At 42.6% G+C, this 9,929-nt stretch overlaps 1 protein-coding gene across 3 annotated transcripts in view; it reads left to right on the top strand.

The window, feature by feature from the left end:
- G3BP2 (G3BP stress granule assembly factor 2) overlaps window positions 1-9,929 on the top strand; it is a 99,337-nt gene that overhangs the window by 61,367 nt on the left and 28,041 nt on the right. The window contains exon 1 of one of the 3 annotated variants that reach the window (XM_006142942.3): window positions 175-313. The exons of the other annotated variants lie outside the window; for them this stretch is intronic. The gene's annotated coding sequence lies outside the window, so the exon portion shown is untranslated. Of the gene's footprint in view, window positions 1-174; window positions 314-9,929 lie in introns of those variants that run through there. 3 annotated transcript variants of the gene reach the window in all.

The following is a 9,929-nucleotide window of genomic DNA, read 5'->3' as shown; positions in this document are numbered from 1 at the left end:
GCTTGCCGCCTCCCGAGCCTTCAGGTTTGTCGGAGGGAGGGGGTGGCGAGCGAGAAGAATCCGCTGCAGCGGCGACTCTCCCGCTGACCTCCGCGCGACGTACCCGCCGCCGCTGTTGGTTGGAGGTGTGTACGGGGGCCGGGAGGGGAGGTCGGTGTGGTGGTCGGAAGGGGACATTCCTTTTTGCGCTCCGCGGCTCGAGGCAACCGTCCTGTGCGGGAGCCGGTGTCGGAGGTGTACGGCGGGGACATTGTTCGCGCCCGCTGCTTACGCCGCCCGGGGTGCGTCAGCCAAGCCGAGTTTTTTCTCTCAGGTGAGGGATGGGAGGCCGCGTGGAAAGGGAGGTGACCGGCGCGCGTCGTGCGGACGCGGGGCTCGCAGGGCACAGGTGGGGCAGGGGTTTGTTGGGCATGAGGTGGCGCGGTGGGAAGGGGGACGCAGCGGCCCCGGAAGGCGTGCCGACCGAGGTTTCGCACGCGGAGTGCGGGAGTGAGCGCTCTGCCCCGGACGCTTTAGCGTGGGGGCACCCACCAGCCCGGGTGCCGACTCATTCGCGGTTCTTATTCCTGTTCCTTCGGAGCCGGGAGGCCGTAGCCGCCCCGCCCGTGGGGGAGGGGAAAAGAGGTTGTGTCGGCAAAGGCAGAAGCGACGCAGATGCGAAAGTAGCGGCCTCCGGGCACCATTTCTGTGCACGGAAACAGAATCCGGATTTCAAGGCAGCCGCGGCTTGGTGCACCCAGTGCCTGGCGTTCCGGCGTATTTGATGCCCCCCCTCCGGCCCCGGGTTTATTCTGAATGTGTTCGGATACCGGCGCAGTAGCGTGCTCTTCCTTTCCCCTATTTATGTCGGCGATTCCTTATTGACCCAGGAATAGGAAAAATGAGTGCTTTGGGGAATGGCATTCTCTTTCCCCGCCTTTTTTTTGGGGGGTGGGGGAAGAGGGCGACGGCGAGGAACAGCAGCATCTCCAAATTTTGTTGATTATGTTATCGAATCTGATCGAATGTTCCTGAGCTCTAGGAGATTTCTTAACATAGCTCTGGGCCGCTTTGGGGCAAATAATAGGGTCGCGTCTGTAATTTCCGCATAGATCAGTTTCTTCTCCAAGGTTTGCCTAAATTTTTAGCGGATTTGAGGGGAGGTGTCTTTGCTTTCTTAAAAAAAAAAAAACCACACACGTGCAACAAAGCTGGAATGACAAAGTCGTCCCCGCTTCCTCCCCCTATGATTATTGTAGTATTAACCGGGGTTAGGATTCCGATTTTAGATCCAAGGCTCCACACCTCGTGTTTGTCTTGCAAACGTTACTGTTGCATGTCCAGCACCTGGATCTAGGAACCATTCGCTGCAGTTAGAGAGCCTGGTGTGCAAGGCTAGATGATGGCAATTCCTTGTTGAGCTCCATATTTGGCAGTTAATATAGCCTTAGGCATGTGAACAAAGTTTCTAAGTAAACATCTGGGCCTGTTAGTATACAGTGGTCCTTTCAATCGCGAGAATTCCTGGTCTTAAAAAACAAAAGGTATGACCAGCTGAATCTTTTATGATTTAATTATGTGTTTTTTGGGTTATACTATCTTTTCCTTAAAATTTATAGGATGAGTCATGTGTATCCTTGTGTTAACGATTTTCATCTCTACAAGCTGTTTAATTCTTAATATTAAGGAATTGTAAGAGGATAAGGACTTAGAATCGATTCTAAGGACTGTCATGGTTCAGATTGTTGAATATTCAGGGTTGGAATATTAGTAATAGGGAAGCATCAAGAGTGGGGTAAACCAGAGTGTTTGTAGGGTGAATAGTAATGGAAAGTTGAAGATAAAAAAAGAAAACAAGTATTTGATAGACTATCCAATTAACTGATATTCTAGTTAGCGGCTGAGGATTTAAATTGTCAGCAAACAGTTCTTGGTTTAAATTGTTTTCACTGTTGGTAGTGGGAAATAGAATCCTTGTTGGGCTTAGGAGAGATCAAAATAGAAATTTTGATGATCGGCCTGCAGGTGGTGTAGTGATTAAGGTCACTGGACTCCCACATGGGTGAAGGTGGTTTGAGTCTTGGACCTGGCAGCTTGCTTTACTTTCTCACTTATCCTCTCGCTCTTGCTCTCTCCCTCTGTTCAAATTAAAATAAATAAATAAGTAAAATACTTCTTTTAAAAGGAATTTTGATAATCAGTTACTGAAAGTTTACAAATACATTTAATGAAGTCTTAAAATTTTTAGGAGCTGCTTTATCCTGCAGAATTATTGATTACCCCTTGTCAGGATTGAACATTCTTTTCTAGGTTGCTTAAAAAAAGACTTATGCTGAACAGGCATGGAGACAGTAACCTCTTTTCGATGTTGATTTTTGAAAGGCACAGACTTAAATGTTGCTTCTGAATTTAAATTTAGTCGAATTAAATCGACAAACATGACCTAGTTACTCTACACTGGCTGACACTTGTTTAGTAGTAGATAGAACAAATTAGTTCTTCCAGAACTCCTGGACAGGCTTCAGAAGCAGTGGTGGGATCAGTTTGATGACTGTTGTGTCTTAGCTTGTTTTTATCTTCTAAATTCTAGATAGTCTCCCTTATTTTTGATATGTTAAGAGGTATCAGTGATTTTTATTTTGGTCAATATTTTCGATTACAGGGTACCATGTTTCTCTTACAAATACTTAGCATGCTTTAAGATCTCCATAAATGTTTGTGAATTAGTTGACACAATGAAGCATTAAGTATATTGCTAAATTAAAAAAAATTATTTTAATTTATGAACAGTAAAAATCATACTCATGGCCCAGGTGGTGGCATAGCCGAGAAAGGCCTTTTTTTCAGGGCACTCCCACATGGGAGCGTTCAGTTACTGTCTGGTTCCACAGACTTCAGTGAATGTGCTCAGAGACTGGCTGAAGGCTGGGAGTGGATCATGATGTCAGGATTGTTGAGGGTGTGTTTTCTCTCTGACTTTATCAAGAAATCAGTAAAGAAGGGGTCAGCAGGTGGCATAGTAGTTAAGGTGCTGGACTTCTGCATGGCTGACCACGTTTGAGTCTGGGACCTGGTTTGCTTTCTCTCTCTCTCCCTCCCTCTTTGTGTGTCTCTGGTGAGTGCACATGTCCTATAGCAAAATTTAAAATAACAATAAATAATTTTACTAAGACAAAAACGATTATTTTTTCTATAGAGCACGTGTGCTTGCCGAGAGACAGAAAGTGAGAAATCACCCCATTGAGGATAGCTACTCCTGCAGTCCCTTTTCCATTCTCCTCTTGGGGTCTTGGGTACTCACGCATGCATGCATGCACGCCCAGTGTGTTTCGGGCCGCGGGGTCCAAGATTTGAACTGCAGTTGACTACATGGGAGTCCAGCGATGACACCATTACGCCATCTGCTGGTCCCAATAAATAAAATTTCTTTTAAAAAAGAAGTAAACGAAAATTTTAAAAAGAAAAAAACACTTGTGTTCAATTGTGTGGCTTTGAACAGACTTAAACCATCATAAAAGCACCACTACAATCAGTATGTTTCATTCACCCCACAAGTTTGTTCAGGCCTCTTTGAATTCTTTTTTTTTTGTAAAATACTTCTTTTAAAAGGAATTTTGATAATCAGTTACTGAAAGTTTACAAATACATTTAATGAAGTCTTAAAATTTTTAGGAGCTGCTTTATCCTGCAGAATTATTGATTACCCCTTGTCAGGATTGAACATTCTTTTCTAGGTTGCTTAAAAAAAGACTTATGCTGAACAGGCATGGAGACAGTAACCTCTTTTCGATGTTGATTTTTGAAAGGCACAGACTTAAATGTTGCTTCTGAATTTAAATTTAGTCGAATTAAATCGACAAACATGACCTAGTTACTCTACACTGGCTGACACTTGTTTAGTAGTAGATAGAACAAATTAGTTCTTCCAGAACTCCTGGACAGGCTTCAGAAGCAGTGGTGGGATCAGTTTGATGACTGTTGTGTCTTAGCTTGTTTTTATCTTCTAAATTCTAGATAGTCTCCCTTATTTTTGATATGTTAAGAGGTATCAGTGATTTTTATTTTGGTCAATATTTTCGATTACAGGGTACCATGTTTCTCTTACAAATACTTAGCATGCTTTAAGATCTCCATAAATGTTTGTGAATTAGTTGACACAATGAAGCATTAAGTATATTGCTAAATTAAAAAAAATTATTTTAATTTATGAACAGTAAAAATCATACTCATGGCCCAGGTGGTGGCATAGCCGAGAAAGGCCTTTTTTTCAGGGCACTCCCACATGGGAGCGTTCAGTTACTGTCTGGTTCCACAGACTTCAGTGAATGTGCTCAGAGACTGGCTGAAGGCTGGGAGTGGATCATGATGTCAGGATTGTTGAGGGTGTGTTTTCTCTCTGACTTTATCAAGAAATCAGTAAAGAAGGGGTCAGCAGGTGGCATAGTAGTTAAGGTGCTGGACTTCTGCATGGCTGACCACGTTTGAGTCTGGGACCTGGTTTGCTTTCTCTCTCTCTCCCTCCCTCTTTGTGTGTCTCTGGTGAGTGCACATGTCCTATAGCAAAATTTAAAATAACAATAAATAATTTTACTAAGACAAAAACGATTATTTTTTCTATAGAGCACGTGTGCTTGCCGAGAGACAGAAAGTGAGAAATCACCCCATTGAGGATAGCTACTCCTGCAGTCCCTTTTCCATTCTCCTCTTGGGGTCTTGGGTACTCACGCATGCATGCATGCACGCCCAGTGTGTTTCGGGCCGCGGGGTCCAAGATTTGAACTGCAGTTGACTACATGGGAGTCCAGCGATGACACCATTACGCCATCTGCTGGTCCCAATAAATAAAATTTCTTTTAAAAAAGAAGTAAACGAAAATTTTAAAAAGAAAAAAACACTTGTGTTCAATTGTGTGGCTTTGAACAGACTTAAACCATCATAAAAGCACCACTACAATCAGTATGTTTCATTCACCCCACAAGTTTGTTCAGGCCTCTTTGAATTCTTTTTTTTTTTTTTAATTACTTATTTAATTTTCTTTATTATTATTTTAAATTTGGCAAGAGAGAAACAGAGAGACAGTAAGAAAGTGAACTGCCAGGTCTTAGGACTCAACCATAGTTGGCCATGTGGGAGTTCAGTGTCCCAATCATCATGCCACCTGCAGGCCCCCCTTTATAGTCCTACCGTCATTTCCTTCTGCCTCCAGCCCCTGCTCTGATCTTTCCTTACAGTTTTGCCTCTCATAGGGTATCATGTCAGTAGAATCATGTAGTATTAGCTTTTTGTGTCTAATTTCTTTAGCTAACAGTGATGCTTTTGAATCATTTTTTTTTCTATTGTTGAATAGTGTTTGATTTTATAAATTTACCACTATTCATCCACCTGGCTAGTGAACATTTGGATCATTTCCAGTTTTTGGCTTATTAATAAGCTACTGTAAATAAAACAGGTATTTTCTTCTTCTTCTTCTTTTTTTTAAATTTGTTGTAGGGTGTGTGTGCTCCCTGGAGAAAGAGAGAAAACACCCCCTCCTTCGGGAGGGATGGCAGATCTGCAATTGCTTTCAGTTCTTTTCTCCAAATTTTGGGCATACATGAACATGCAACCAGTGTTTTCAAGCCACCAGGTCTGGGACTTGAGGCACATAGCCATGTGGCATCTAGCCACCCTAGCCACCGTGCTACTCATCCCTTCTTTATGTTCCTCTCAGGATTTTGGGCATGTATGCATGCCTGCATGCCCATGCCCCTGGAGTTTTGCCATGCCACAATCCCTTCTTACTCTCCTCTCAAGATTTGGGGCACACATATGCCTGGCTTGAGTTTTAAGCCAAGGGGATCCGGGACTTGAACTGGGGTCAACTATATGGGAGTCCAGCGATGTAACCATTATGCCATCTGCTGGTCCCTATTGTACTAAATTTTTTAAATTTTATTTTTTTTAAAAGTTTGTCTCTCCAGTGAGTGTGAGTGCTCTACAGCAAAAATGTCTCCTCTCCCCATACAGATATATTTCAATAGTGAATAAAATTGTTAATGGGGAATGTTAATGGGTTAACAGTTAAATCATTTGTGGTGGGGCCAGCAGGTGGCATGGTGGTTGAAGGCACTGGACTCCCACATGGCCGACCGCGATTCAAGGCTTAGACCTAGAGGGTTGCTTTCTCCCTTTCTCTCTGTCTCTGATCAAACTGGAAAATAATAATAAATAAAGTTAAATAAAATAATTCTTTAAAAAATCATTTGTGGTAAACTGCTATATTTGATTTATTTGGACCCCTAGTTAATATGAAAACTGAATTCTACTTTCGTATTACAGTATGTTTTCATATTTATAAAGGTGGTTACAGGAACCAGCAGTTGGCGTAGCAGTTACATCACTGGACTCCCACATGGCCAACCGCATTTCGAGTCCTGGACAATCACTCTGGGTGCCTTTTTTTGACCAAGATCTGAAGAGGAGAATGGATTTGTGGAGTAGACATCCACCTTGAGGGGGGATGATTTTTGCACTTTCCCTCTCAATATGTTCCCTCTCACTGTGTCTTGTCTCTTCCTGCCCTTCCCAGCTCCATTGCATGTGCCCAGGGCACTTTTAATTTTCTTAAAAAAAAAAAAAAAAAGTGGAAACATACATACATTTACATGTAAATAAGTACAGGAGTGTAGATGAATTTTGAAACTGCAGTACTAGTGATTTAATTTTTTTCTATATATGAATTATTTAACTTTATTTGCTTATTTTAATTTGAGGGACAGAGTGAGAAAAAAGGGAAAGTGACAAGGCAAGCTGCCAGGTCCAGGACTTGAACTGCAGTCAGCCATGCGGGAGTCCAGCACCCTTAACCACCACACCAACTGCCCTCTCCCTAGTTATTTGTTAGTTCATTAACATTCTCTATAACAATTTTATTCACTAACTATTGAAATATGTGTTTGTTTGTTTGTTTGTTGGGGAGATTTTTGCTGTAGGGTGCTCACACTTGGCAGACAACAGATGGCCACTCAGCAATTCTTTCTCCATTCTCCTTTTGGATTTTTGGGCATACAAGCACATGTGCCCAGCATGAGTTTCGAGCTGCTGGGTTTGGGACTTGAACTATGCTTAGACATGTGGGGAGCTCATTACCTTAACCACTATGGCCACCTGTTGGGCCAAAATATGTTTATATTTTAATAGATTACTTCTCTCTTTCCTTTTTTTTTTTGAGAGCTTTTTGCCTTAGGATGCGTGCACTTGCCTGTGATGCAGACAGACAATAGTGAGAAGGAAAGTGAGAAATCACCCCTGGGGGGCAGGGAATGGCCACGCTGCAATCATTTCTCCCAACATTGGCATGCATGCACGCACCTGTGCCCAGCGTGATTTAAAGCCACCAGGTCTGAACTCAGACTGTGATCAGCTATGCAAGTGTCCAGGGCCTTAACCACTATGCCACCTGCTGTGGCCCCCTTGAGTAGATTTTTGAAGAATGGGTGGGAAAAGATTTGGTGGTACAGCTTTTTTTCTGCCTCCTCTTCAATAGAGTATTTACACTTGCTGGAAACAGTTAGCCTCGGATAATGACGCCCCAGTCCCTTTTCCATTCTTCTGTGTTTTGGGGCATGTACCCACGTATGCCTGGTGTATTATTCAGGCTACCAAGATTCAGATAATTCATTTGGCCTTGTGATATTCAGTTGCCTTAGCCACTATGCTGCCTGGTTGGCCCAGAAATTAATGTGTGTTGTTTTAATTTCCTACACATAGATATGCACCATAGAAAGTGAAAGCGATAAAACTTTCCCTCATGGAGAGTACTCACACTGCTCTCCCTGCTCCATATCCCTTCAGGATTTGGGGCATACACTCACGCACCTGGTGTGTTTCTTAAGCTGCTGGGTCCAGAACTTTTGAACCATGTGGTCAGCCATGTGGAATCCAGCTGCCTTAATCACCATGCCACTGGTATGGGAAACAGTCATTCCCTAATAATGCTTTTCTCTTTTAACTCTGGTTGAGAATATTCACTTTTTTTCAATTTTAAAATAATTTTTATTTAACTTTATTTTTTTTGTTTATTTTAATTTGATGAGAGAGAAAACAAGCCACCAGGTCCAGGACTCAACCACAGTCAGCCATAGGAATTGCGATCTTAACCACCATGCCACCTACCAGCCCCTAGAATATTCTCTTATTTTTCTCTTTTATTTTGTGGTAAGGGTATAATATTTATCACAGAAGATGATTATGTCTAGGAGACTTTAAATTTATTTAGACAGTAGATTATATCTATTCATGTTTTTTCTTGTGTACTTCCTGGTGCATATATTATAGGCATTAATTAAATGAATGAATTTGTGTTGGCTCACCCATTCACCCAGCAGAGAATGATGTTGAGTGGTATAGTATTTGTACAGTATAGAATTTGTTATAGAGGTGAGCAATGTAGTTGGAGATAAATATGAAAGATTGATGAAGACATCTAATGTCAGACTGGATTTTTGTGGAGGGCCTTATATGCCAAACTGAATGTACTGTTTAAATTTTACTTTATACTGTATTCACTACCTGTGATACTCAAGAGTTTGGAAGGCTTTCTTTTTTTTTTTTTGTAAGAATTATTTTATTTAACTTATTTTAATTTGACCAGAGAGGGAGAGACTGAAAGAGAGAGGGGAAAAGTGAGAAAGAAAACAAACTGCCAGGACCAGTACTCAGACTGCCATCAGCCATGTGGGAGTCCAGCGCCCTTAACTTCCACACCACCTGTCGGCCCCAAGATGGAAGACTTTTGAGGAAGAACTAAAAGATATGAATTTAGTAGGAATAGGCAAGAGGGGACAAATTCTGGGAGATTTTTGAGTTGTGAAGTTTTCACAGTTTGAATGGCAAAGTTTACTGGATGAACGATGCTTATGACAAAATTTTCTTAGCTAAGAAGACACTGACAGCACCACTAAGAGAAACAAGTACCTTTCTCTGTATGGGTGTGGGTATGCGTGTGTATATATGTTCTCTCTTTTTTTAAAGAGGTTTTTGCCTTGTGTGTGTGCTCGCTGGAGAGAGACACAAAGACAGTGAGAGGAAAAGTAGGAAATCACCCCTTGGATTGGGGGATTACCATGCCACAATCCCTTCTCCATTTTACTCGTGGGCTCTTGAGCACAGATGCACATATGCCCAGTGTGATTTTCTTTCTTTCTTTCTTTGAGAGATTTTTGCTAGTGCACTCACCAGAAAGACAGAGACAGACAGAAAGCGAAAAATCCCCGCCGCCCTGCCCCATAATCCCTTCTCCTCCATTCTCCTCTTGGGACCTTGGGCACGTACCCACGCATGCACGCACGCACATGCACCCAGTGTAAGATTAAGCCACTGGGACCGGGACTTGAACTGCGGTCGACCACATGGGAGCCCAGTGACATAGCCATTAAACTATCTGCTGGTCTCTCCAGCATGATTTTCAGATCACCAGGTCTGGGACTCAAAATGCAGCCACTACGCCATTTGCTGGCCCCAGGGGTGTGCATATGTTAGGTCATGTGTAAGTATTCTGCATTTGGTTAGATATGTGAAATTTATGGTGGAAACTAGGTATAAGTTTGGGTAAACGTGACAGTTGAAGCCATTAGACTATCTGAATTACCAGGTTAGAACACAACCTTAAAGACGTGTGCTTTTTTTTTTTAGAGATTTTTGCTATAGGGCACATGTGCTCGCGAGACAGAGATGGAGAGACAGAAGGCAAGAAATCACCCCCCAGGGGGATGGCCAAACTGCAATCCCTTCTCCTCCATTCTCCTCTCGGGATCTTGGGTACGCACACACGCGCTCGGCGTGAGGTTAAGCCATCGAAACGTGGTCGACTACGTGGGAGTCCAGCGACATAGCCATTATACTGACTGCTGGTCCCAAGATGTGTGCATTTTGATGAGAAGGAAAGTTACATTATCGTAGTACTCTAGAAG

This window comes from Tupaia chinensis, unplaced genomic scaffold, assembly GCF_000334495.1.
Source record: "Tupaia chinensis unplaced genomic scaffold, TupChi_1.0 Scaffold000086_1, whole genome shotgun sequence".
Classification (NCBI taxonomy): Eukaryota; Metazoa; Chordata; class Mammalia; order Scandentia; family Tupaiidae; genus Tupaia; species Tupaia belangeri.
The sequence above is the reverse complement of the archived record's forward strand: the minus strand, read 5'-3'. Positions and strand labels throughout refer to the sequence as shown.